General features: G+C 43.5%; 1 pseudogene; it reads right to left on the bottom strand.

The window, feature by feature from the left end:
• Positions 1-5,342: 5,342 nt before the first annotated feature.
• Positions 5,343-5,861, bottom strand: LOC142455545 (high affinity copper uptake protein 1 pseudogene; annotated as a pseudogene).
• Positions 5,862-23,685: the final 17,824 nt, after the last annotated feature.

Genomic DNA, 23,685 nt, shown 5'->3' with positions numbered 1-23,685 from the left:
GAAAGAGCAGAGTGGGAGCGTGGGAGAACCAGGGGAAGGGAGCAGAGGGGCTTAAGCAATCCGCAATAACTGGCTCAGGTGTGACTCAGTGGTATCAAGTCACAAGATTCCAAATCCCAGAACTGAGCAGAATTAGGATCCTTAAACCCTAGGACTTCCCACATCACAGGAGCACAGCGCTGAGCTGTAGCCACCAGAGGGCACATTTACGTTTCCCTGCCAGCCTCCAGCAGCCAGGCTCAACTGATGGGTTCAGCCGGTATCACGCTCAGCCAAGGCGGGCCAGCAGTGTGGCCGTTGCTTCTATCCCATTTCACAGAGGGTTAGACCAAAGGTCAGGGCTGGGAGTGAAGACCCTGCTGAGCAGCCCCCCAGGTAAAAACCCCAGTACCTGCAGCTTCTCTTTGACTGACTGCTGTTGCTGCCTGGCCTAAGGGAGAGGGAATGGTGGGAGGGGAAATCCTTAGTAATAGGGCCCATGAAAGGCATTTTAAAACTTGGTTGGCCTGATATGAATCTAAAGGCAAGTAGACTCTGGGTTCTTTGTGCCCAGCCAGCACACCCGTGATCCCGGGCAGTCCAGACCATCACTGTCCTTGCTCTGTTAGCACGTGGCGGCGGAGGGCCACATTCAAGGTGCCAACAGAGCCAGTTGTGGGCTCACTTGCAGAACAAGCCACACAGGCCAAGACTGCTGGCCCTGCAACTGAGTTAACGGAGCACCCTGGGAGGGCCCGGATGTGTCCATTCCCCCAGCCCCACCCCTGACCATCTGCTCCCCTCTCTGCCCCCTCCACGTGCTGCAGATTGAAACACAGCGAGGGGACGATCTTGTCCTTGTGCTGTGGGTCCCAGATGCTGGCCTGCAGCTCATCATTCACCGTCTTCCTCACCATCCCTCGCAGGCCTTTGATGCCCGACATTAGGAGCGTCTCCAAACCTGTGAAGTCCAGCTTCGGAGGCAAGAAGAGGGGGATGCACTCACCCATCTGCTCCAGGGGCCACCTCCTGGCTGGCTGGCTTCTTGTGCTGGCGGACATGAGCCCTTGGCTCATCTCAGATACACCTAGCCTGCTCTGATCCTGGTACGCAGTGTGAGAGCACTCAGTAAGAAGGTGTACACGGGCTTCCTTGTGTTTACTCCCTAGTCCGCCATGAAGAATTTTCCACATCGTCACCACCTCAAAGATTCAGCTTCGAGGGCTGACTGGCATGGGTCTCTCTCTCTCTCTCAATCCCAGAGCCCCTTTTAGAGTTCTTGTTCCAGCCAGGCACAGAGTGCTCGGTAAGCAGGTGGGCACGGGCTGACATGATTTGGACGCATTGCGAGCCCTGGTGGCGTAGGGTTGGGCTGGTAACCACAAGGCACCACCAGCTGTTTCCAGGAAATCAGAGGAAGCTTTCTACTCCCATCAGAAGGTACAGTCGCGGGAGCTTCCAGGCGCAGTTCTACCCTATCGTAGAGGGGTTCTCTGTGTCAACTCAATGGCAGGGAGACTGGCTGTGCTTTAGGAGCGAGCATCACATGGTGGAGAATAGCTGGAACTGTTCACTAGTGATGAGCACAAGCAAGCTTGGGTTTACCTCGCTTTCCGGGTCCTCTGCCCCGCCGGGTCCACTCGGACTTCATCCATGTCCGGGGTGTTGGTTGCTGTCCGCTCCATCTTTAACACTCGCCAAGGTTCATCCCAAGTAGGATTCAAACTGACAGCCCAGAGCAGCATCCAGACATCCTGATGACGCCGAATCAGGGTACGACACTTTATTCTGGGGACACTTTATTGGGGGGCAAAGTCCGGATTGGGGTCTGAAGGAGAAGCAGAGAGTGGTCAGGCTCTTCAGGTACAAAAGGCTTTTGCAGGGGCTGGGAGAGCTGGAACCGGAGGGGCGACAGGGAACCAGTACGGTGGGGTACTGCACTACTGCACTCGCCCAGCCCCCACCCTGAGCTGGCCAGGGTCAGCGTGGCTCTGCCCGAGGCAGTCCTCTCTACTGGCTACTTATTTCAGATGGACGTCTCTCTCTCTCTCTCTCTCATTGAAGTCATTCTCTTGACTTCCTGATTCTAAAGCAGAGAGCCGAGAATGTCCACCTCTGTGGTCACCACAACTGGGCCCTGGCAGGGCAGTGGCTAAGAGCCCAGCTGCTTACTGAGTGGCAGGTGAGTCAAGCCCAGCAGCTGCTCCGCAGGAGGGAGAGGCAGCACCATGCTTCGGGAAAGACAGCAGCCTTTGGCCCAGCAGAGTCCTCGAAGACAGAGCTCTGCATTCGACTTTGGTGAGTCGTGATGGGGCCTTAGAAGCTTGTGAGCGGCCGTCTGTCTGAGGTCCAGCTACTGGTTTCTCACCACCCGGCACAGAGCAGAGTGCAGACAATGAAGGACTGAAGGAAGCGTGCCCCGGGGCTGGTGGACCACGTGGATCAGAGGCTCCCCTCCTGGGAGACCAGAAGAGCATGATGGTGCCCGGCTCTCACGACAGCCTGCTCTGGATCGGGATCACAGTGAAAGACCCCAGATGGAGTGGGAGAAAACAATATATAGAACAAAATTCTAAAAAATCATAAAGTAGACCAGACATGCTGGTCTGATAGAGACTAGTGGAATCCCCAAGGCTGTGGTCATTAGACACCCTTCAAACTGGAACACCCCCCCCCCCGACCCCGAGTCACCTTTAAGAGGACTCACCAGGGCCCTACGCTGGTCTCCTTGTACCCTGGTGCTTCCAGTCCCGCCTATGCAGGCGACAGCTGGACAGTGAAAAAGGAAGAACAGATCACTGTGACCTCCGGACTGCGGTGTTGGCAGAGAGCATTAAATATAGTGTGAATTGTGGCACCGTTTCTGTCTGTCTGTCTGACATGAACTTGCTTGTCGCTACAGACTCTGACTCCATTTCACTTTTACTTTGACTCTCTCTTTTTTAAAAACCACTCAAGCTACTATTTAGGTTTGAGGGACAAGGAGTCTGGAGGGATTTCTTTTTCCTCAAAAGAAATATACTATATACATTTACACAGCCCATCTCTGCAAATGAAATCCACAATGATATCTTTTAAAAACAAACAAACAATATCTTTTTTAAGTCCTTCGTATATGTCCTTTCTTCATCTCTCCCTTGCCCCCGCCCCTGTCCCTGTCCCCACCCCTGCCCCTGGCCTCCTCCCAGTCATCGAGTCTTGTCTACTGGTGCATAAGCACATTTGTTCTTCTTTGTTTTCCTTAATAAAAATGATGATACTGAATATTGATCTTTGTAAGATTGACTAAGCTTGCTAAGCATACAGTCCTCTGGGTTTGTCCGTGTCTTGCTGTGTTTAAGAGAGTTGTCATTGTTTTTTGTTGATGCGTAAAAGTCCCCAATGTGAATGTCACAGAGCTTGTTTATCCGTTCCTCTATAGTTGGGGTTTTTGATCATTTGCATGTTTTTGCTGTTATAGAAATTGCTGCAAGAGACTTGGGTGTGCATCTGTTTACTTGTGCTGTGTTCTGGTGTCTTTAGGGTGTAGAGCCTGTAGAGAGAATGCGGAATTGTAAGGTACTTTTATTTGAACGTGTTTAAGGCGGTGCCATACTGTTTCCATCGTGCTTGTGTAAATCTATAGTCCCTCCAGCAATGTGAAAGCATCACATCTCTCCACATCCTCTCCAGCCTTAATTATTTATTATTTTATTGAATTTTGCCAAAGGTGTCAGTGTGAGGCGATACGTTATTGTTTAATTCATATTTCTCTTAATGCTAATAATGGTGAATATTCCTGGATGTCAGCTTTGATAAATTATCTGTTCATATCTTGTGCCCATTTTTCAATTGGGCTATTTGTATTTTTCTTGCTGAGATGTTATAGTTTTGTAAAATGGGTCTTGGAGACGACTCCTTATCTGATGTCTTATCACTGATTTTTTCCCCCCCAGTCTATGGGTTCTCTATGGACTCTTTTGATGAAATATCTTTTTCAAAGTAAAACACTGACAGTTTGATTTTAAAATACCCATTTCCACTTTCTCAAATCCATGGTCTCTCACACAAAAAAAGATTGGCAAGTTCTTCCTAGTGTAAAGTGGGTACATACGCTGAGTCAGCTGCCCAGGAGAGCACACATCTGCAGGCTAGAGATTTGCATTCCAGGCGCCCACTGCACCCTCCACACACTGAACCACACTGCACCCAAGAGAGGCACAATGTGTTTCCCAGTAATTCAGTCCCCAAACTGGACTGTGTTTTCTTTTCTTTTAAGAAAAATTATTTTATTGGGGGCTCATACAACTCATCACAATCCATACATACATCAATTGTGTAAAGCACATTTGTACATTCATTTCCCTCATCATTCTCAAAACATTTGCTCTCCACTTAAGCTCCTGGCATCAGCTCCTCATTTTTCCCCTCCCTCTCTGCTCCCCCCTTCCTTATGAACCCTTGATAATTTATAAATTATGATTTTGTCATATCTTACACTGTCCGACATCTCCCTTCACCCACTTTTCTGTTGTCCCCCCCTCCCAGGGAGGAGGTTATATGTAGATTCCTGTAATCAGTTTCCCCTTCCTACCTCACCCTCCTTCCACACTCCCAGCATCGCCACTCTCACCACTGGTCCTGAAGGGATCATCCGCCCTGGTTTCCCTGTGTTTCCAGTTCCTATCTGCACCAGTGTACATCCTCTGGTCTAACCAGATTTGTAAGGTAGAATTGGGATCATGATAGTGGCAGGGGGGTGGGGGGGTTGGGTGGGAAGGAAGCATTTAAGAACTAGAGGAAAGTGGTTTGTTTCATCATTGCTACACCGCACCCTGACTGGCTCGTCTCCTCCCCGCAACCCTTCCATTAGGCCCTTTCAGTAAAGGGATGCTGGACTGTGTTTTCTAATGTTCAGCTTGGGTTCTAGATTTAATTGGGCAAGAATTTTATTCAGGTGCAATCAATCCTGGTGGTTAATAATACCTTTCTTTCACTCAGCCAGAACAAAACTGCTAACTTCATATATTGTCTGTTAAAAACAAAACAAAACACCAAAAGCAATCAGGAGATCATGTCACTGAATATACAGCTACCTGGATTTGTCAAAGACTTGTAAATTGGATGTAAGCTGATGGGGAAGAGAGGGCATCTCACGGTGGCTTCTCCTCAAGAGAAACGGGAATCTCAAGCTGATTATGAATAAGTGTGGAGAGATTAGTACTTTAACTCAGAGATGAAGATCTAAACCTCTGTTGAGCAAGTGTGTGTCCATGTGTCTCAGGAGACAAGGAGCCAGGAGGAATGACTGAAGTAGGCATCATATCTTCCGGTCTCCACTGCTTTCCATTGCACTCCGGGGTGTCACACTGTGGAGTCTGCGGTCAATGGCAGTGCTCAGAGATGTCCACTAATACTGCATTCTTCCAGCTGAAGAGAGGGCATCCTGTGCTGGCCCCCGCGGCCAGTGATGCAGAGGTACCTGTCGTAGGTCATGAAGATGAGCACGAGGAAGCAGCTGGTGACCACCTGGATGATGTGTAGCACTGTTTGCAGGAGGTGAGGGAAGCTCACCATCTGTTGCCCAACGGGTTTGTGTGTCTCTAAGTTTGGTCCCATTTGACGCCGGGACAGGCTTGGAATTCTTTCAGATGTTGACTTGAGACTTGAACAGCAAGCTTGCTTGGTCTGTCTTGAGTCCTTCAAAGAACATAGAGCGTGAAAACAGTGCCACCATATCTCCAGCCATTTCTCCAGCTGTATTGATGTCCAGTTTCACATTCTTAAAACGAAAGCAGAAGGTCCCAGGCATCACCATGCTACCATCTCCCACCATGGGTCTATGAGGCTTACATGGTTGGGTGGTGGTGAGGAGGTGCCTTGCCATTGATGGGATGCATCATTTTGTCCAGGAAATGTTGAGTCACAGAGGGTCCTTCCCAGGTCCAGTCCCATCACCTCTTAGCAGAGCCTTTCCCCATAATCCTCCTTGATGAAATTTTTTGATGTGCACAAATTTCGTATTTTCAGTAGGCCCAGTTCTTTATTTTGTCTTATGTATCTTTATTATGCTCATTAGTGGATTTATGCCTTATAGTTGCATGGTTATCCTTGTATAATTCTTTGGTTTTTCTGATAAGATTTATTCCCCAATACTTTGTCTTTTTTGTAGTTATTATAGATGGCATTGTTCTTTTGAGATCTTTTTCAGTATCATCAGCCTTAATTTAACAAGAATCCAACTGATTTATGTATGTTGAGCTTATAGTCTGTTAGGCTTGCCAAATTTTTCAATTAGTTGGAGCAATTATTTAATTGAATCCTTGGGGTTTTCTGTATATAGGACTATGCTGTCTGCAAATAAAGAGATTTTTATTTCTCTGTGCCTATGTGGATACCTTTAATATCTTTTTGATGTCTTATGACTCTAGGACTCTCTTAGATAAAAGCTTTGATGAAGGGCATCATTGTCCGGTTTATGTTCAAAGAAGAAATGACTTCATTTCCTTTTTATTAATTGAGATGCTGGCTATGATTTCACATATATGGCTTTTATTACCATATGTTGAGAATTTTTTCTTTTCATACCCATTTTATTGAGTGCATTAATCAGGAATGGATGTTGACTTTTATCAAATGGCGTTTCTGCATCAATTGATATAACAACATGGCTCTTTTGTTTATATGGTGAATTACATCGATTTTTTTTTTCTTTTTCACAGTTCAGGCAGTTTATTGGGGAAGCCAATAGGTTATCACAAGTCAGGGTCAGCAAGCAGGAAGGATATAGTCCGTGGTCTCCTCAGTCAGCAGCTACATCTCTCTCTCAGTCCTCAGTCTCTCAACCACACGCTCCCTTGGCCATTGCCTCCAAGGGCCAGGAAGGCCCTGTGGCTCTGTCCCCCAGTTCAGTACTCTTGGGCTGGAGGAGAAGGAGGTCCTCCTCCACAGCCTCCGTGTGGCTCCTATGAGCCTCTGGGCCACAGTCCCTGATGCATCTGGTCTTGGTGGCCTCTGCCACTTCAGATACAGACCTTGATTGAACGTGCTCTGTCTGCCAAAGTCCTTGGATTTTCACTCTCTGTTTTTCTAATACTAAACCATCCTTCCCCATTTGGTACGAATCCCACTTGATCTTGATGTATTATGTTTTTGATGGGTTTGAATTCATTGGGCTAGGAGTTTATGGAAGATCTTAGCATCTCTAGTCATTAGCGATTTTGGTCTGTCATTTTCATCTCCGGTGATGTCTTGTCCTGGTTTACATGATCAGAGTTATTGTTGCTTCATAAAATGGCTTTGGCAGGATACTGTCCAGTTGTGTATTCTGGAATAATTTATATAATGTCAGCGTTGAGTCTACTCTAAATGTTTGCTAGAATTCCACAGCAAAACCATCTGGACCCAGACCTTTTTTATGTTGGATATATATATTTTTTATGACTAGACTTATTTCTTCTCATTTTATGGGATTGTTAAGATTTTCTATATCATTCTGTGGTGATTTAGGTAAATAATGCATTTTTAGAAATTAATTTATTTCTAATAGATTTTCAAAGTTGTTGGTGTGTGCATTTTCATAATATTGTGCATTATTTTGTTTATCTCATTTGGTTCTGTTGGAATATCTGTTTCATTTCTTATTAGCATTGTTTTTTCTCATTCTTTTCCTTTGCTAGGATTCCCAGTGGTTTATGAATTTTGTTAATATTTTAGAAGAACCAACGTGTCTCACTGATTTTTTTATAATTAAAAAATTGATGAATTATTTCTGTTCTAATCTTTATTATTTTTTTCTTTCAGTATCTGATGGCTTGTCTTGCTGCACTTTTCCCAATTGTTATAGTTGATGTGTTAAGGTGTTCATTTTATTTATTTCTGCCTTATTGATGTGTGTGTAATTATTACTTTAAATTGCTTTTGTCATATCCCAAAGGGTTTGGTATTTTCATTCTCATTTGTTTCAAAGAATTTTTTATTGTGTTCTTTATTTCAATTACTCAGTGGCTCTCAAATAAAGTGCCATTTGGTTACCGTTTATTTGCTTTATTGGAGTTGATTGTTCTAAACATTATGACATGAAAGGTTAGTTTTATCTCAATGTTTTTAAATTTATTGATGCTTGCTTTATAACTTGAAATATGATCCCATCTGGGGTGCTAATAAAGAGGGTGAAATGCATTTTTGTTGGGTGAAATGTTCTATATATTCATATTTCTATGAGGTCAAGTTGATTAATTGTGCTATTTAATATTTCTGTTATCTTTGTTGATATTCTTTCTGGTTGATTTATCTTTAGTTGAAAGTGATGTATCAATCAAAGTCTCCTAGTATTAGTGTATGATGATCTATTTATCTCTTCATTTATATAAGAATTCAATGAATGTATTTTGACGGTCTCTCATTTGATGTATATATATATATATATATATTAATAATGGGTATGGTTTCTTGTCCAATTAAAGCTTCATAATTATATAGTGACCTTCTTTGTCTCTCAGGTCAGCATTAATTTTGATGTCCATTTTGTCTGAGATTAATATTGCTACTCCAGCTTTCTTTTGACTGCTATTAGCTTGTTATATTTTTTCCATCCTTTGATTTTTAATTTATGCTTATCTTTATTTTTTTTTCCACTTCTTTTTTTTAAAATCTTTTTATTGGGGCTCATAAGGCTCTTATCACAATCTGTACATACATCAATTGAGCAAAGCACCCTTATACATTCATTGCACTCGTCATTCTCATAATTCACCTTCCACTTGGGTTCCTGGAATCAGCTCGGTTTCCCTTTTTTCCCCCCATCCCCCTCCCTCCCCGATCCCACCCTTGGTCCCTTGATAGTTTATAAATAATTATTATATCTTATCTTACACTCCCCGGCGTCTCCCCTCCCCCGCCTCCCCCTTGCCAATCTCCTAGAGGAGGTTACACATAGATCTCCGAGATCGGTTCTCCCTTTCTACATGCCCTTCCCTCCTGGTGTCGCCACTCCCACCACTGGTGTCCTAGATTCCCTGTGCCTCCAGATCCCCACTGCACCGCTGTACATCCTCTGGTATAACCAGGTCCACAAGGCAAGGTAGAATTGGGGTCATGATGACTGGGAGGGGAGGAAGCGTTCAGGAACTAGAGGAAGGTTTTGAGTTTCATTGTTGCTACACTGAACCCTGAGTGGCCCATCTCCTCCTCACTACCCCTCTGGAAGGGGTGTCCAGCTGTCTACAGTTGGGCATTGGGTCCCCATCACGCACTCCCCCTCTTTCACGGTGATGTGATTCTCACCACCACCCCACCTTTAATGTTGGAGACCTGGTCTCCTCTGTCCTTCATGGTCACCTATGTTGGTGTGCTGCTTCCGTGTGGGCTCGGTTGCTTCTGGGCTAGATGGCCGCTTGTTTGCTTTCAAGCCTTTAAGTCCCCAGACGCTATATCTCTCAGTAGCCGGGCACCATTAGCCTTCTTCACCACACTTGCTTATGCACACTTTCGTCTTCAGCAATTATGTGAGGAAGGTGATCACACAATAATTGTTTTTGTTCCTTTGTATCTGCTACATGGTCCATTCAACACCTTGTATTCGCTTAGGCCATGTGCTTCTTCTCTGTGGGCTTTGTTGCTTCTGAGCTAGATGGCCGCTTATTTGCCTTCAAGCCTTTAAGACCCCAGACGCTATATCTTTTATTGATAGCCGGGCACCATCAGCTTTCTTCACCACGTTTGCTTACACACACAGCTGTCTTCAGTGATCATGTCGGGAAGATGGGTATCCTGCAATGGCTGTTTAGCAGGGCGAGATGCTATTGTATTGGGGGATTATGCATGAGGAGGCCCAATGTCCATCTGCTACCCTACTACTGAACCTATAAATATATGCATGTAAATCTATTGCCCCCATAATCATAAATATATTTACATATGTACATGTCTGTATTTAGGCTTCTCTGTATGCACTTTATCTTTATATCCAAAGTGTATTCCTGTAAGCAGCATATTAAAAGATTCATGTTTGGTTTTTTTTAGCCATCCTGTTAGTTTTCATCTTTCAGTTGGTGAATTCTGACAACTTACATCCAGTGTTGTTGTTGATACGTACGATTTAGTTAATGTCACTTTGCTGGATTTTAATGGTGTTACTGGTTTCAGTGTTCATGGTGATTTCTTTGAGCTGTGTTCCTTTTGTTTTTCAGTTGTCTTCTTGATGCTGTCGTTGCTTTTTTGTTTTTATCTTGTTTGTTGAAATTTCAAGTTTTCCTTTTTAGGTTGTTCTTGTGGTTTCCTTTCCAATTTCAAAACAGTTTGTTTAGTTTTTGAATGGTCCAGTATCTCCTCCATTCAAGTATTACTGGTCTGTTCTTTCTCCTGTTGTTTACTTGTTTGTTTATTTTTATCGTCATAGTGAAATGCTGTCTATGATTTGTTTTTAATTTATTTAGTTCCATTTCATTTTATGTATTTATTACATAGAATATTTTTCCATAATAATTTATTTTCTAATTTTTTAGGTTGCTGTCTGTTGCTATCGAAGCATTTCTGTCCACAGAATTCCTTTTCATATTTTTCATAGAGGTGGTCTTGGTTTAACAAATGTTTTTATTTTTCTCTCATATTTGCTGGATAATCTTACTGGGTATAGGATTCTTTGCTGGCAGTTTTTTTCTTTTGAAAATTTGAATTGTTCATTCCATTTCCTTCTTGCCTAAATGATTTTGATGGAAAAGTCTGAACTTCTGATCACCTGGCCTTTATATGTAATTTTCCTTTTTTGCCACGTTGCTCTCCGAATTGTTGCCTTATCTTTCACATTAGAAACCTTGATCAGTACATGTCGAGGCGATTTACTTTTAAGATCCATTCAGTTTGGGGTTCTGTGGACTTCCTGCATAGTTATTTTATGTTCTGCCATCATGTCAGGGAGATTATCCCTTAATATTTCATTGACTTTTTTCCAGTAGATATTATTTCTTCTTTCTGCTCAGAGATGTTTATCAGGTTCCTGTTGGTCCTTTTGATGGTTTCTCACAGTATTCTTAGATTATCTTCAGTTTCTTGGTTGTTCTTATAACCTTGTCTTGTATCTTGTTCTTGAGAGATTTATCTTCTAGATCACAGATTCTTGATTTCAGTGTTTCTTATATTGTTGTTTTGTTCTTTCATGATGTTGCCCACTTCTAATATTTTGGTGTTTGCCTTTTGTGTTTCTGTTTGAAAAATTTCTATCATTTCTCACTTTTCATTCATTTTGCCCACATGTTCCTTCAAGGCACTTCTGAGTTCTTGAATTAAGGCCCATGCTTCCTTTAGATCGTTATCTAATTTTTCCTTTCTTCATCTAAAGCAACTGGTGACTATAGCACTCATCTCCCTCTTGGGAGAATCAGTAGTCCATTCCTCCTCCAGGAGCTCCACTGGACTCACATCTCTCTGTGGTGTTGTTACTTGTTGTGTTAGTCTGGGTAGACTAGAGAAACAAATCCATAGAAACTCATATGTGTATAAGACATAGTTTTATGTAAAAGGTAATTGTACATTAAGGAAGCATCCCAACCCAGTCCATCCCAAGCCTTTAAGTCTGATATTAGTTCATATATCTGATACCAATCCATAAAGTCCTTTTCAGACTCATAAAACATACAATGGCGCTAAATGCAGGATGATCACAGGCCAGTGGATGGAAAGTCTTTCGATCCAGTGGCGTTGTAAGCATTTCAGTGCTGGCAGAGGTCTCCATGTGGCTTCGCCAACTTCCAGAGCTGCATCAGAGTAGGTCCATGTGGCTTCTCCTCAGGGATGTCTTGCGGGGAGTCAGCCTTGTATCTTGTCAGTAGATCATCTCCAAGGAAGTGAGCAGAGTATCCCTCATCTCCAAGGAGGAAAAAAACAGATTTCCCAGAATTCTCAGAGAAAGCTGTGCCCACAGAGGCCTCATTGGCTATGATCTGATTGACAGACTAGACTCCACCCCTTCACTCTTAATCCTCCCAACTCCCAAATTGACACCAGGTTATGTAACTAACACACTTGTCCTGTTTTCTCCTGTTTCCACATGTGTGTGGAAATGAACTTCTGCTTCCAAGACATAGTGTTTCTATTTGTTTATTTGCTTTTCATGTTTGACTCTGAGTTCAGTTACCTTCGCACACCTGCTTCAGCACCTGGGTAGGCAAGGGTGGCTAAGCAATTCCACAACAGTCTAACCTCATCATGTGCCGGAGTCAGCACACACATAAGGGCTCCATCAAAATCCTGGTTTGACGGTGGTTCTCAAGTCGCCAGTGGCTACCTGGAAATTATCGATCAAACTAGTGCTTGAGGGAGAGAAGTGACTAATTAGAATAGCATTCATTAAAACCACCTCCTGTGGGGCCTGTGTGTCAGTGTTGAGCTGAATTGCTATTTGGACATGGGCTTGTGGGCAGGCAGATGTTAGCACTTTGAGTTATGGACCCGGGAAGAAATGTTCACTCAACTCTCCCGATACCTGCCTTATTGATTCTGCATCAGCTTGGAGATGGTCGTCTCTCCTGATGCTCTGGGAAACCGTGACAGTCCAAACCCGTGTGATCCAGCCTGGATGTTGACAAAACATCCCAGCCTGGATGTTGACAGCCATTTCACTGAATACTTGGGTATCCCCAACCCGACAGATGTACAATGAGGGAGCAGAGCCTTCCTTGTCTTGGGGCTCAGAGGCCTATGTGTCCTCCTGACCAAGCTTCTACTCACCCTCTCTCCATGCTGGGGGAGCTAAATTGATCAGCGGTGGCAGAGGGGGAGGGTACTATGCACTCACTAACATACAAGGTCCGACCAGCTGATAATCCTGGAGACATCCTACCAGGATGGAACAAAATCCATGTATGTCCACCTCCTCACCCCCCCCCAATTCTTTTTGTCTATTCCTGAAACACCTTCAGCAATTGTTTGTTTTTCTCAAAGGGGGTTGGCACTCATGCTGTTACAAACATTCCTCAACTTCAACATTTTTTTCTTGAGAGAAGGATTAAGAGCCGCTCCCACTCCAGGTTGTTTCCTGCATTGCAAATTCCATTTTACATGGAGAGAGCTTCCGGTTTTCTCACAGATTGTGAAAGTTTCTTTGGTGGCAGTTTGAATGAATGAAGCTTCATTTTTTATCTCCATGGGAACAATGTGATTCAAGGGTAGTTAGATTTCTCAAACATTCTTTCTATTGTAATGCATTCTGAGTCAAAGCTTGTATTTCTGAGAAAAATATACACAATCAGCTTTGGTCTAATAAACCCAAAGGAAATCTAATTCTATTTTGTAAGATTATTTCAACAAATGTTTGGAAGCATTTAATGTTTTCTACCATGTTATCTGTCAGACACCGGGGATCACATAGTAATAGGGGCTGGATGAAGCATGTTGTTGCTATTACCATCCAGTCATCTCCGACCTACTTCAACCCTATGCATATCCTAAGGAAGCACTGCACGATCCTGGGCCGTCATTACAATTGTGTCCATGCTGGAGCTCACTGGCAGACCCACGGTGTCAATATCTCATTGGGAGCCTTCCTTTCTTCTGCAGCCCTTCTGCTTTACCATGCATGATGTCCTTCTCCAGGGACTGGTCTCTGATGACAATATGGTCAAAGTACGTGAGAAGCCTTGCTATTCTTGCCTCTAAGGAAGGAGCACTCTTGGCCAGATTGTTCCCCCCAAGACAGACTGGTTTGTCCTTTTGGTAATCCATGCAATTCCAGCATTTTTCGCCTGCACCACAATTCAAGCACAGCAGTTCTTCTCTGGCCTTCTTATTCACTGTCCAACTTTCACATGGATATGAGGCCTTTTAGAATATCATGGCTTGGGTCAGGCACACTTACACCTCAGAGTAAAGTCCTTGCTTTCCAACAATCTGAGGAGGGCAGCATATTTACCCAAATGCGATGTGTCTTTTGATTTCTTGACTGGTGCTTTCATGAGCTTTAATTGTGGATCAGGGTAAGATGAAATCTTTTACAACCTTGTTCTTTTCCTCATTTACCATGATGCTACCTCTTGGTCCCATTGTGAGGATTTGGGTCTTCTTTACATTGAGTTGTAATTTATACTGAAGGTGGCAATCCTTGATCTTCTTCAGCAAGTGGTTCAAGTCCTCATTTGCAACAAACAAAGTTTTGTCACGTGCAAGGTTGTTACTGAGGCTTCCTTCAATCCTGATGCTGCATTTTTCTTCATATAGACAAGCTTCTTGGATTATTTGCTCAGCATGCAGTTTGAATAAGTCTGATGAGAGGATACAACACTAATGCACACCTTTCTTAATTTCAAATAATGCAGTATGCCCTCGTCTTTCCACACAACTGCCTAGGTACATGGGCAGGCTATGAATGGGCAAATTCAAGTGTTCTGGAATTATCCTTCCTTTCAATGCTATTCATGCTTGGTTATGGTTTTTTTTTTTTACATAGGAAGGTCCCGGAACAAATCCTGGTATAGTAAACCATATTACTGTCTGGCTCAAAATGGTCAATACCAGTCCATTTCAGCTCCATAGTACCTAAGGTATCTATGTTTATGTGTTCTATATAAGTTTTGATGACTTCCAGTTTTCCTAGATTCATGCTTTGTGCAATACACCTTCAGATTATTACTATATGTTTGCTATTGTTATTCTCATTTTGAGTCATGTACCATCTTCAAAGGAAGATCCTAAAAGCTTTTTTTTTTTTTTTTTTTTTGCCATCCTTGTCATTAGGAGTGACCATGTTTTGAGAAGATAGCTCTTCTTCTGTTGTGTTTTGGGTTTCTTCCAACCTAAGGGACTATCGTCTGGTATTATATCTGACAATGTTTTGCTTCCATTAACAAAGCTTTCAGTATATCTGACAGTGTTCTGCTGGTCTACATAAGGTTTTCAGTGGCTGTGTTAGGCAGCGTTGCCTAGAAAAACAAGCTAATGACTCTCATCTATGTACAGGAAAGAACTTTATATCAAGAAGCAACTGTATGTTACAAAGGATGCCCTAGTCTTATCCAACCCAACGCTATGGATCTGATGCTAGACAGGCCTTTTTCAGATTTATGGAGGTGCAAGCTGACGATGTACATAGATGAAGCAGGAAGCTGGGAGAGTACAGGCTGGTGAGTGCAGAGTTACATGGATCCAAGGTTGGTGGAAGCAGAGTTCCCATAGCTCTCTGGATCGGATCGTCCTCATGGGGCAGTTCCTGGGGGTTCACACGGTCCCAGTGAAGTTCAGTGAGGAGGAAGGCTGAAGCAGCGGGGAGGAATTGGCTGTGTTCTGTCTTATGAAAAGCCCAAACCCCAAGGAGCTGTCATCTAGCTACCACTTTTAATTGCCAGATTGAACTCCGTCCTTGGCCACGATTATCTAGTTGGCGTCATATCTATCTATCATAGTGGCCTTTCCTCAGAAGTGGAAAACCTGTCCCTGTGGACAGTCTCTTATTTCGTGGTGGTCTGTTCTCAGTCTAGAAGCTCTGCAGAAACCTTGGGTGACCCATCTGGTACTTGAAATGCGGGTGATACAGCTTCCAGTGTCCCAGCAACATGGAAGCCACCACGGTAGGACAAACCTGCACACAAGTACTGGATCAGTTAGTTCTGGTAGGAGTTGATTTTATTTGGGTTTAAAATTAGTTGTGATTGTGGAAATTGAGAAATATAGACAGATTAGGTGGTAAAATTGATAGGGCTTGATGGATTTAAGAGAATAAATACCAAAGGTGACATCTAGGGTTTTATTAGGCAGAACCAGATGAGTAACGATATTTATTATATTCAAAAATCTCAAGAAGAGGGCTTTTTAATTTGTGGGTGTTATTGTGGATTTAGAAAGGTTGGCAGTGCTACTTTTATTTTTATATAAAGCTGGAGGCATGGTAAGCATTATAACCACAAATGCCTTTAATGGAATTATGAGAATGTGGGGTTTGCATTAGCTTTTCTTGTTGGTTTTGCCATATGTTTTAGTTATCTAGTGCTTCCATAACAGAAATTACACTGAACAAACGTGTATTTCCTTCCAGTGTAGAGGCTGGAAGTCTAGATTCAGGGGACCGGTCCCAGGGGAAGCCTTCCTTTCTCTGTTGGCTATGGGGGAAAGTCTTTGTATCCGTTAAACTTCTGTTCCTTTGTCTCTTAGTGATACAGATTATTTTTGTGGCCTGGCATCTATCCTCCCCATCTCTGCTTGCCTTTGTGCTTAATCTGCCCTTTTATATCTCAGGGCAATTGACTGAAGGTACACAGTACAGTGATCCCCTTCATTAGCATGTCAAAGAAAATCCATTTGCAAATTCGCTTTCACCCACAGGTATTATTCTGAAAAACCAACTCACTGCCACAGGGTTGTTTCCAGCTCATAGTGACCCCATAGGACAGAATCGAATTGCCCTTGTAGCTTTCTGAGAAATAGAAATCTTTCCAGGAGCAGGAAACCTCATTTTTCTCTCCTGTATGGTGACAGACAGATAGCTTTGAATCAGTGACTCACATGTATAGGGGATAGAATTTGCAACATTTTAGGGGAATGCAATTCAATCCACAGGACCCGGTATTATAATTTTGGTAGGTCATGTTTATTCCCAGAGATGCACTGAACATCTCTTCCAAAATCCCAGATCACTGCAGGAGTTGTTTGAAGTGCTTGACAGAATGGAAGGCCAGGCCAATGGAAGAGTGTGGTATGCAGTGAGACTGAGAACTACTAAGTCTTAGTCTTGCACACCCTCCCCTTGTAACTCTACCCCCTCTCAGAACGGTTTAGGATCAGCCACTCCAGTTGCAATACCTGGAGCATGTACAAGTATGCATGCCGTGTAAGAGCGTGGTTGAAGTGACAGGATTGGGTGATCATGACCAGTATGCTTTAGGTTGGGAGAGTTCCAAACTGAGTCTGCAAACTGATTGTAAGGGGAAATTTATTTGGTGGCAAGTTGAATGAAGATTAATATTTTATCTCCAGGGAACCAATGTTATTTAATGGTAGCTGATTTCTCAAACATTATTTTTATTAAACGCATTTTATGTTCAAACTTGTATTTTTGAAAAAAGGAATGATTAACTATAGTCCAATAAAGCTAAAGGAAATTTAGTTCTATTTTGTGATATCTCAATACATGTTTATTGAGCATTTATATTTTCTATAATATTAGCTGGTAGGCACTGAGAATGCAGACGGGATCATCATGACTGGGCTGAAAATGCTCTGTTGAAATGTGTTGGTTTTAGTTGCCATTGTGGGCAGGGAGGGGCAATCTCCTTTAAGGGGTTATCAGGGTGCGTCCTTTACGGTGAGCACTGTACTGGAGTTTACATGGTCATGAATCACATCCTGACTGTCTCCAGGAAGTCCCTGGACCAACCAGGGCCCCATTATATTGATCTCCCAATCAGGTTTATGTGACAGTTTTCTTTTTGACTTCCTTCCTATGTCCTTTTTAAAGGTTTGTGATCAATAATGATACTGTGATCACGTTAGGTTTCTTGGGGCTTGATGCATGTGAACTTAACAAAAATTTCCTACCAAAGTTAACAAAGGACATTTGAGCCTTTCCCATTAGCCAATAAGAGTAAAATCTAAATGCTGTGCACCCTACACTTCCTCATTCATTAACTATCTTTTTATTTGACATTTCATTTATTTTGCACACTGATATACACCTGGCAGTAACACCAGAAGCTGTACATCTTTACAAAAGCAGACAGCCTCGTCTTTCTCCCACAGAATGGCTGGTGGATTCGAACAGCTCACTTCCCCTTTATTGGCCAAAATGCTTACCTCACTCTACCACTACGGCTCCTAATCCAGGGGAGGAGATCTAGAACAGGAGCTGTGTTGGAGAGCTCAGTACTGAATTTGGAACAGTCGAGAGTCTATTGAAGAAGCATAAGACTAGCCGATGGGTTCGGGCAGAAACAGAAATTGACTGTGGACCGTAGCCTGACCATACTGATAGAATTGCCAGCCTTAATTTGAGAGGTGGTGGATATCAAACGTATAGGCTGAAGAGAATGCTAGATGCTGACCAGCCAAGTTTCATACCAAGGGTTTGGCCAACATCTGAGTAAATTTAAGAGGCTGTGGTTTGACATGATCTTAACCTAATCATGTGGTTTCTCCGTGTTTCATCGAGGTTACAGATTCCAGTTTAGGAACCAGCTTGCTTAGCTAGCCTAGGGGAAGAGATGCTATAATGTGGAATAAGGTTTACAAAAAGGAGCTATCTTAGTATCATCCAGGAGACAGGTGGCAGAAATTCATGGTGTGACTTTTATTACTGTGAATTTTAAGAAAGTCAGAGATGATCTATTTGTGTCTTGCTCAAATCACCTCCATGCGTCTACAGGCAGGCTAGAGTGCAGATGAAAACTGACTTTTGAGAACGACAGTCACCCATGTGAGTAACTAGCGTCTACACAACAGAGAGATGTATGGAATACAGCAACCGCTCCCGCTGGACAGGGCCTGGGGTTTTGCAGTGCGAGTGTGGCAGGAAGAGCTGGGATGCACGACACTGCCACCTCCAGGCTTGAACTCAGGGACCCGGGCATCCTTTTTTTTTTTAATTGCTTGATGCTGGTCGCCATGGCAGCTGTGCTCTTGCAGAAAAGAGTATCTGCATATTTTAATTTTATTCCGAAAAGGAGATAGAGTGTTCCGGGGGCGCTGGATCGCCCTTGCAGTTCCAGCAGGTGCCGTGGTCCGTGGGGCACGCCGTGCAGGGGCCTCCACTCGGGGCTGGACCTGAGAGGGTTGCGGTCTTAGCGGCGCCCCTATTGGATTCTGCGCTCTGTTCTTTAGACACTCACGGAGTAATAGAGCACGCTGTCCGCGCCAAACCGTGTGCGGATGAAGATTGAGATCGCAACGGCAAGGGTACAGCCTAGCGAACGGCGGAGAATAACTGAGGCAATTTGTTGGACATGGCTGAGTCAGAAACGAATGAGCAGGAGGAAGGGAGCTGGTATGATTGCAAGAGGTGATGGGGAAAAAGTGCCTGCAGGGAGGTGACCCAGAAAGGTGACTTGCTGAAGCCAAGGGCGCTTGCATGATATTATCTCAAAGTTCACCTGCCTCCTTGAGGTTTATGAATGTCCTTCCTAATTTTAATGAACGCATCCTACCATTAACCTGGGACGATTTATAGCTCCATCTATGACACTGGTCATAGATCTAGTCAACCCTTTGAGGTCAGGGACATGTCCTTATTCCTCTCCTCTCTTTTCCAGAAGTAACTGTTTAATCCTGGAATAGCTGAGGCAATCCATAAATATGTCTTCAATAAAAGGACACCTTAATGACTTTACTCTGTATTTGGCAGCCAGGTTATATAGATAGAACCCTACTGTAGATAAAATTAGAGGGCCAGAAGCAAAGGCCCCGTAAGAGTCATGGTACATAGAGGGAAGGGGTCAGAGACAGATGCAGGAAAGATGGATTTTGAGTCTGTTTGCAACACTCCTAGGCTTTGTGATTTTATTTACTTATTTACTTCCAAAACCATTTTATTGGGAGCTAATAGAGATACTGTCACTGAGTTGTTTGATCGCATCTCGCTGTTTTGTACAACTGCTCCCACAATCGGTTATAAAACCTTCTTTTCCCTCCTCAGCTCCTCACATCTGCTCCTTTTTATCCCCTCCCACCCTGCACCCACCCTGCACTGTACCCCCACCCCACTCCCCGACATGCTGTCCCCCTATTTGACATGCTGTCCCTATAGTTTCATCCATCCTGGGGTTTACCTCAGATTTTCCAGGTGTTAAAACAGTTAGTTCTGGAAATGAGAGGAGAGGAATAAGAACGTGTCCCTGGCCACAAAGACTTTACAGGGATGCTGAAAAACAGAAAAATCATGATATGACATATCTGAGATAAACCCCAATATGGGCAAGCAAAACCCCCAAACAACACAGAAAATGTTGAAAATCAGATCAGGCCTAACAGGCATCAGAAAGGGGATCAGCTGACAAGGTTTTAATCGATCATTTTGATCTTCTTTGGTCATCTCTCCAATGCCCTCTGTGTAGTAACCGCTCTCCTCCCATCCCTCAATCATGGGTACTATGGATAGAGGGACATCACAGGAGGCGTATTTCCTGTGTAGATCCCACAAATGCATCCTGAGCTCCCACTGTCCTCCGTAGCCTTCTGCAAAACAGAATCTCACAATTTAGGCTCCGATACTGTTCCCTCCTTCCACTTTGGAGGACATGATTTACAGTCCTTTGGTGATTGTTGTTGGTGTGCGTAGTCGACATGTGTACCTAGTCGACATCTCACTTAGATGGCTGCGTGTTTGGAGGCAAGCCTTTAAGACCCCAGACATGATTTTATCTGATTGCCAGGAAGCATCTGATTTCTTCCCCACACCTTCAATAGCCCCCCATCTCCTGTTCTCCCTTCCCGAGGGTGAGTACCAAGCAGGCCCACCATGTAAGAACCAATTGTTCTTAAATTGGAGCTAGGAAGTAGTGTGAGCCCCAAACTCACTCCTGGATCTATGTTTTTTTTTTAAATCTACTTAAAAAAACCTCCTTGTTAATTTGTGTGGTTGAGAGTCTTATTGATGATCCCCCTTGGGGCATTACAATCTCCCATTTAATAATGTCTTTGATTAGCCCCTGGCACTAATATTTTAAAACTCTATTGAGAGAGAGATATTGGGCCCATGCAGGTTAATGCTGTATCCCAGTATGTGAATTATTCACATGTATAGAATAATTTTTTTCTGGCTGAATGCCATTTACACAAATAATGGGGGTTAATTTTCAGGGAAATTTATAATAATATTCACTGAGAATGTCAATCACAGATATGCCAGAATAATAGATATCTTAATATATAATCTAGGGTATGGATGTGGCACGACCATGTCTGTCCGTCTACCGGCAGTTCAACAATCGTGGGACAGCTGTCTTCCTCTTCCTCAGACACCATGAGTTTTCCCTCTTAGTCAGCAGGTTACAAGTATGTGTGCGGTAGAGTCCAATTCACCCACTGTGTTTTCGGGATTGGCTCTCACTGATGCAACCTCTGGAGCCGGCCATGCACCTTGAAGATCCAGGATTCTTGGCCCAGCATTTTCCTCCTGTACCTGGCCTCGGTCCCCAGGATGAGCCTAGAAGCCTGGGTTATTGTGGCCCATTTGGTGCATCCCACCGGGGACACTCCCCACTAGGGTCCCATAAAGCATTTTCTTTCATCCTTTCCCTTAACCAGAGGTTAGTCCTCCCCATTCCCTCACCAACAGTCACGCATCTGTGTTCCCTCAGACGTGCTTCCTCCCTTTCTCCTCTCCTGACTTGATTTCCCCATCAGTATCCCTCATCCTTCTGATAGGCCTGTCTATCTGTCTGAGGAGACCTCATCAAAGCTTTGCCGGACAGCCACTCAGTAGACAACATCCCCTTCGCCTCTCTTAACATTTGGATCCCAGCTGACGTGAGGTGCCCTCCGGCAGTGGCCTTCAAGAAACATACCGAGAGGGATGGTGTATGGTTCATGGGCACCGGCCAGGCTGTCTACCAGGCTGTCTGGCCATCCTACAGCAGTGGCGTCATCATCCCGCATTCGTTCTTTTGTGATGGATGAACTCTGCTCAGCATAATGTCTTCCAGATCCTGCCATATCATGAGGTATGTCATGGTTTCATGGCTGTTTTTTGGGAATGTGTAATATTTATTCCATTATGTGTACATCCTAGGGTTATTTATTTTTTAAAATTCCGTTGTCTACTGAAGGGAATTTAGGCCGTTCCAACTTCTTGCCATTGTGAACGTGCTGAAATGAACATGGGGGAGCATACGTCTGCTCATGATTTGTTTCTTATTTCTTTGGGGTACATGCCCAGTACTGCTCTTGCTGGGTCACAATGCATTTCAATTGCCATCTGCTTTAGGAATCGTCATATCCCTTTCCACAGGGGCTGTATGTAGTTCTAAGGCCACGATGGTGACTAAGAGTTCTAATTTCACCACACCCTCTCCAGCATTTTTTGTTCTCAGTTTTTACGAATTTGGACTACGGTGACGGTGTTAGATGGCATCCTGGTTGTTTTGGATTGCATTTCCTGATGGCTGGGGAACGAGAGCAGTTCCTCCTGTGCTTGTTAGCCATGCGGGTGTCATCGTCTGTGGATCGGCTGTGCAGGTCCTTTGTCCACTGTGGCAGTTACACAATTGCATGTCAAGATAAAGATATATAAACGTGTAGGGGGTGGAGTTTAACCTGATAGTGCCTCCTTGTGGGCGTAGCCTTCTCATAAGGAGGGTCCTGAGAACCTCCCCTTCACTTTCCTGCTGGCTGACTCTGACTGCTGCCAGAGCCACTGTCTTTGGATCCACATGAATTTACACCCACCAGCCTGTGATCTTCCTGCATTCTGCATCATTGCATGTGGCTATGTGAGTCTGAAGAGGGACTAGCATCAGACTTATGGACTTGAGTTGGACTGGGCTGGGATGTTTTCTTAATATGTAATTACTTCTTGATATAAAGCTCTTTCTTTAACATGTGTGAGTGTCACTGGATATGTGTCTCTCATCAACCCAGCCTAGCACACCCACCTTCTGGCTGTGCTATTAGTGGGGTGTTAGCTTTTTTCTTATTATAGGCTTGTAGTATACTGTAGATTTTAGTAACTAGTCCTTTATCCGTTAAATATCATTGTTAAATATCTTTTCCTAATCTGTGGACTCTCTTTTTACTCTTTTAATGAAATATTTTGATGTACACAGGGTTTTTTATTTTTAATAGGTTCCTTTCATCTGTTTTGTCTGCCAAGGAGTGTGCTTCCTCTCTTATCTTGGGTAGCACATGTATTCCCTCTAATAGGACACTTAGATTTGTCCCAATTTCCTTAGTGATGATCCTGATAATGTTGGGATCTTTGATCCACCTTGAGTTTGCTTTTGTGCATGGGGTGAGACATGGGTCTTGTTTCATTCTTCTGCAGATGGATATCCAGTTTTTCCAGCACCATTTATTGAAGAGGGCATCTGCTTCCCATTTAATACTTGTTGGGCTTTCGTGAAAAATCAGTTGTCTGTACGTGGATGTGTTTCTTTCTTGGTTTTTACTTATTTTCTGTCCTGATCCATTGGTCCGTGTCTCTCTGCCATTATCCCTGTACCTGCTTGTTTTGACTACTGTGGCTGTGTAGTAGGCTTTGAGATCAGGTAGTGCAAGACCATCTACTCTGTTCTTCTTCTTCTTCTTCTTTTTTGCCTATGCTGGGCCTCTTCCCTCTCCACTTGAAATGGTAATTAGTTTTTTTCATTACTTTAAAGAATTATGCTGGAATTTGGATCGGGGTTGCATTGAATTTATAGATTGCTTTAGGTCGTATTGACATTTTCACAATATTGGGTCTTCTGATCCATGAACATGGGATAGTCTTCCTTTTGGTTTCTTCTTATAATATTCTGTAATTTTCTTTGCATGAGTCTTTTGTTTGTTTGTTAGGTTTATTCCTAGGTATTTCAGCTTTTGTGTGGGTATTGTGAATGACGTTGTTTTCTTGATGCCTTGTTTTGTTATACTCATCACTGGTATCTAGGAATCCAATTGATTTCCGCTTGTTAATCTTGCATCCTGCTACTCTACTAAACCCCTTAATTGTTTCCAACAATCCTTTTATGGACCTTTTAGGTTATAAAATTATTTTGTCTGAAAATAGTGAAAGTTTCACTTCTTTGCCCAACTGTACTCCCTTGATTTCTTGCCATT

The sequence above is a fragment of the Tenrec ecaudatus genome, chromosome 8 (assembly GCF_050624435.1).
Source record: "Tenrec ecaudatus isolate mTenEca1 chromosome 8, mTenEca1.hap1, whole genome shotgun sequence".
Classification (NCBI taxonomy): domain Eukaryota; kingdom Metazoa; phylum Chordata; class Mammalia; order Afrosoricida; family Tenrecidae; genus Tenrec; species Tenrec ecaudatus.
Note: the sequence above shows the minus strand (reverse complement) of the source record. Positions and strands in the feature narration are given on the sequence as shown.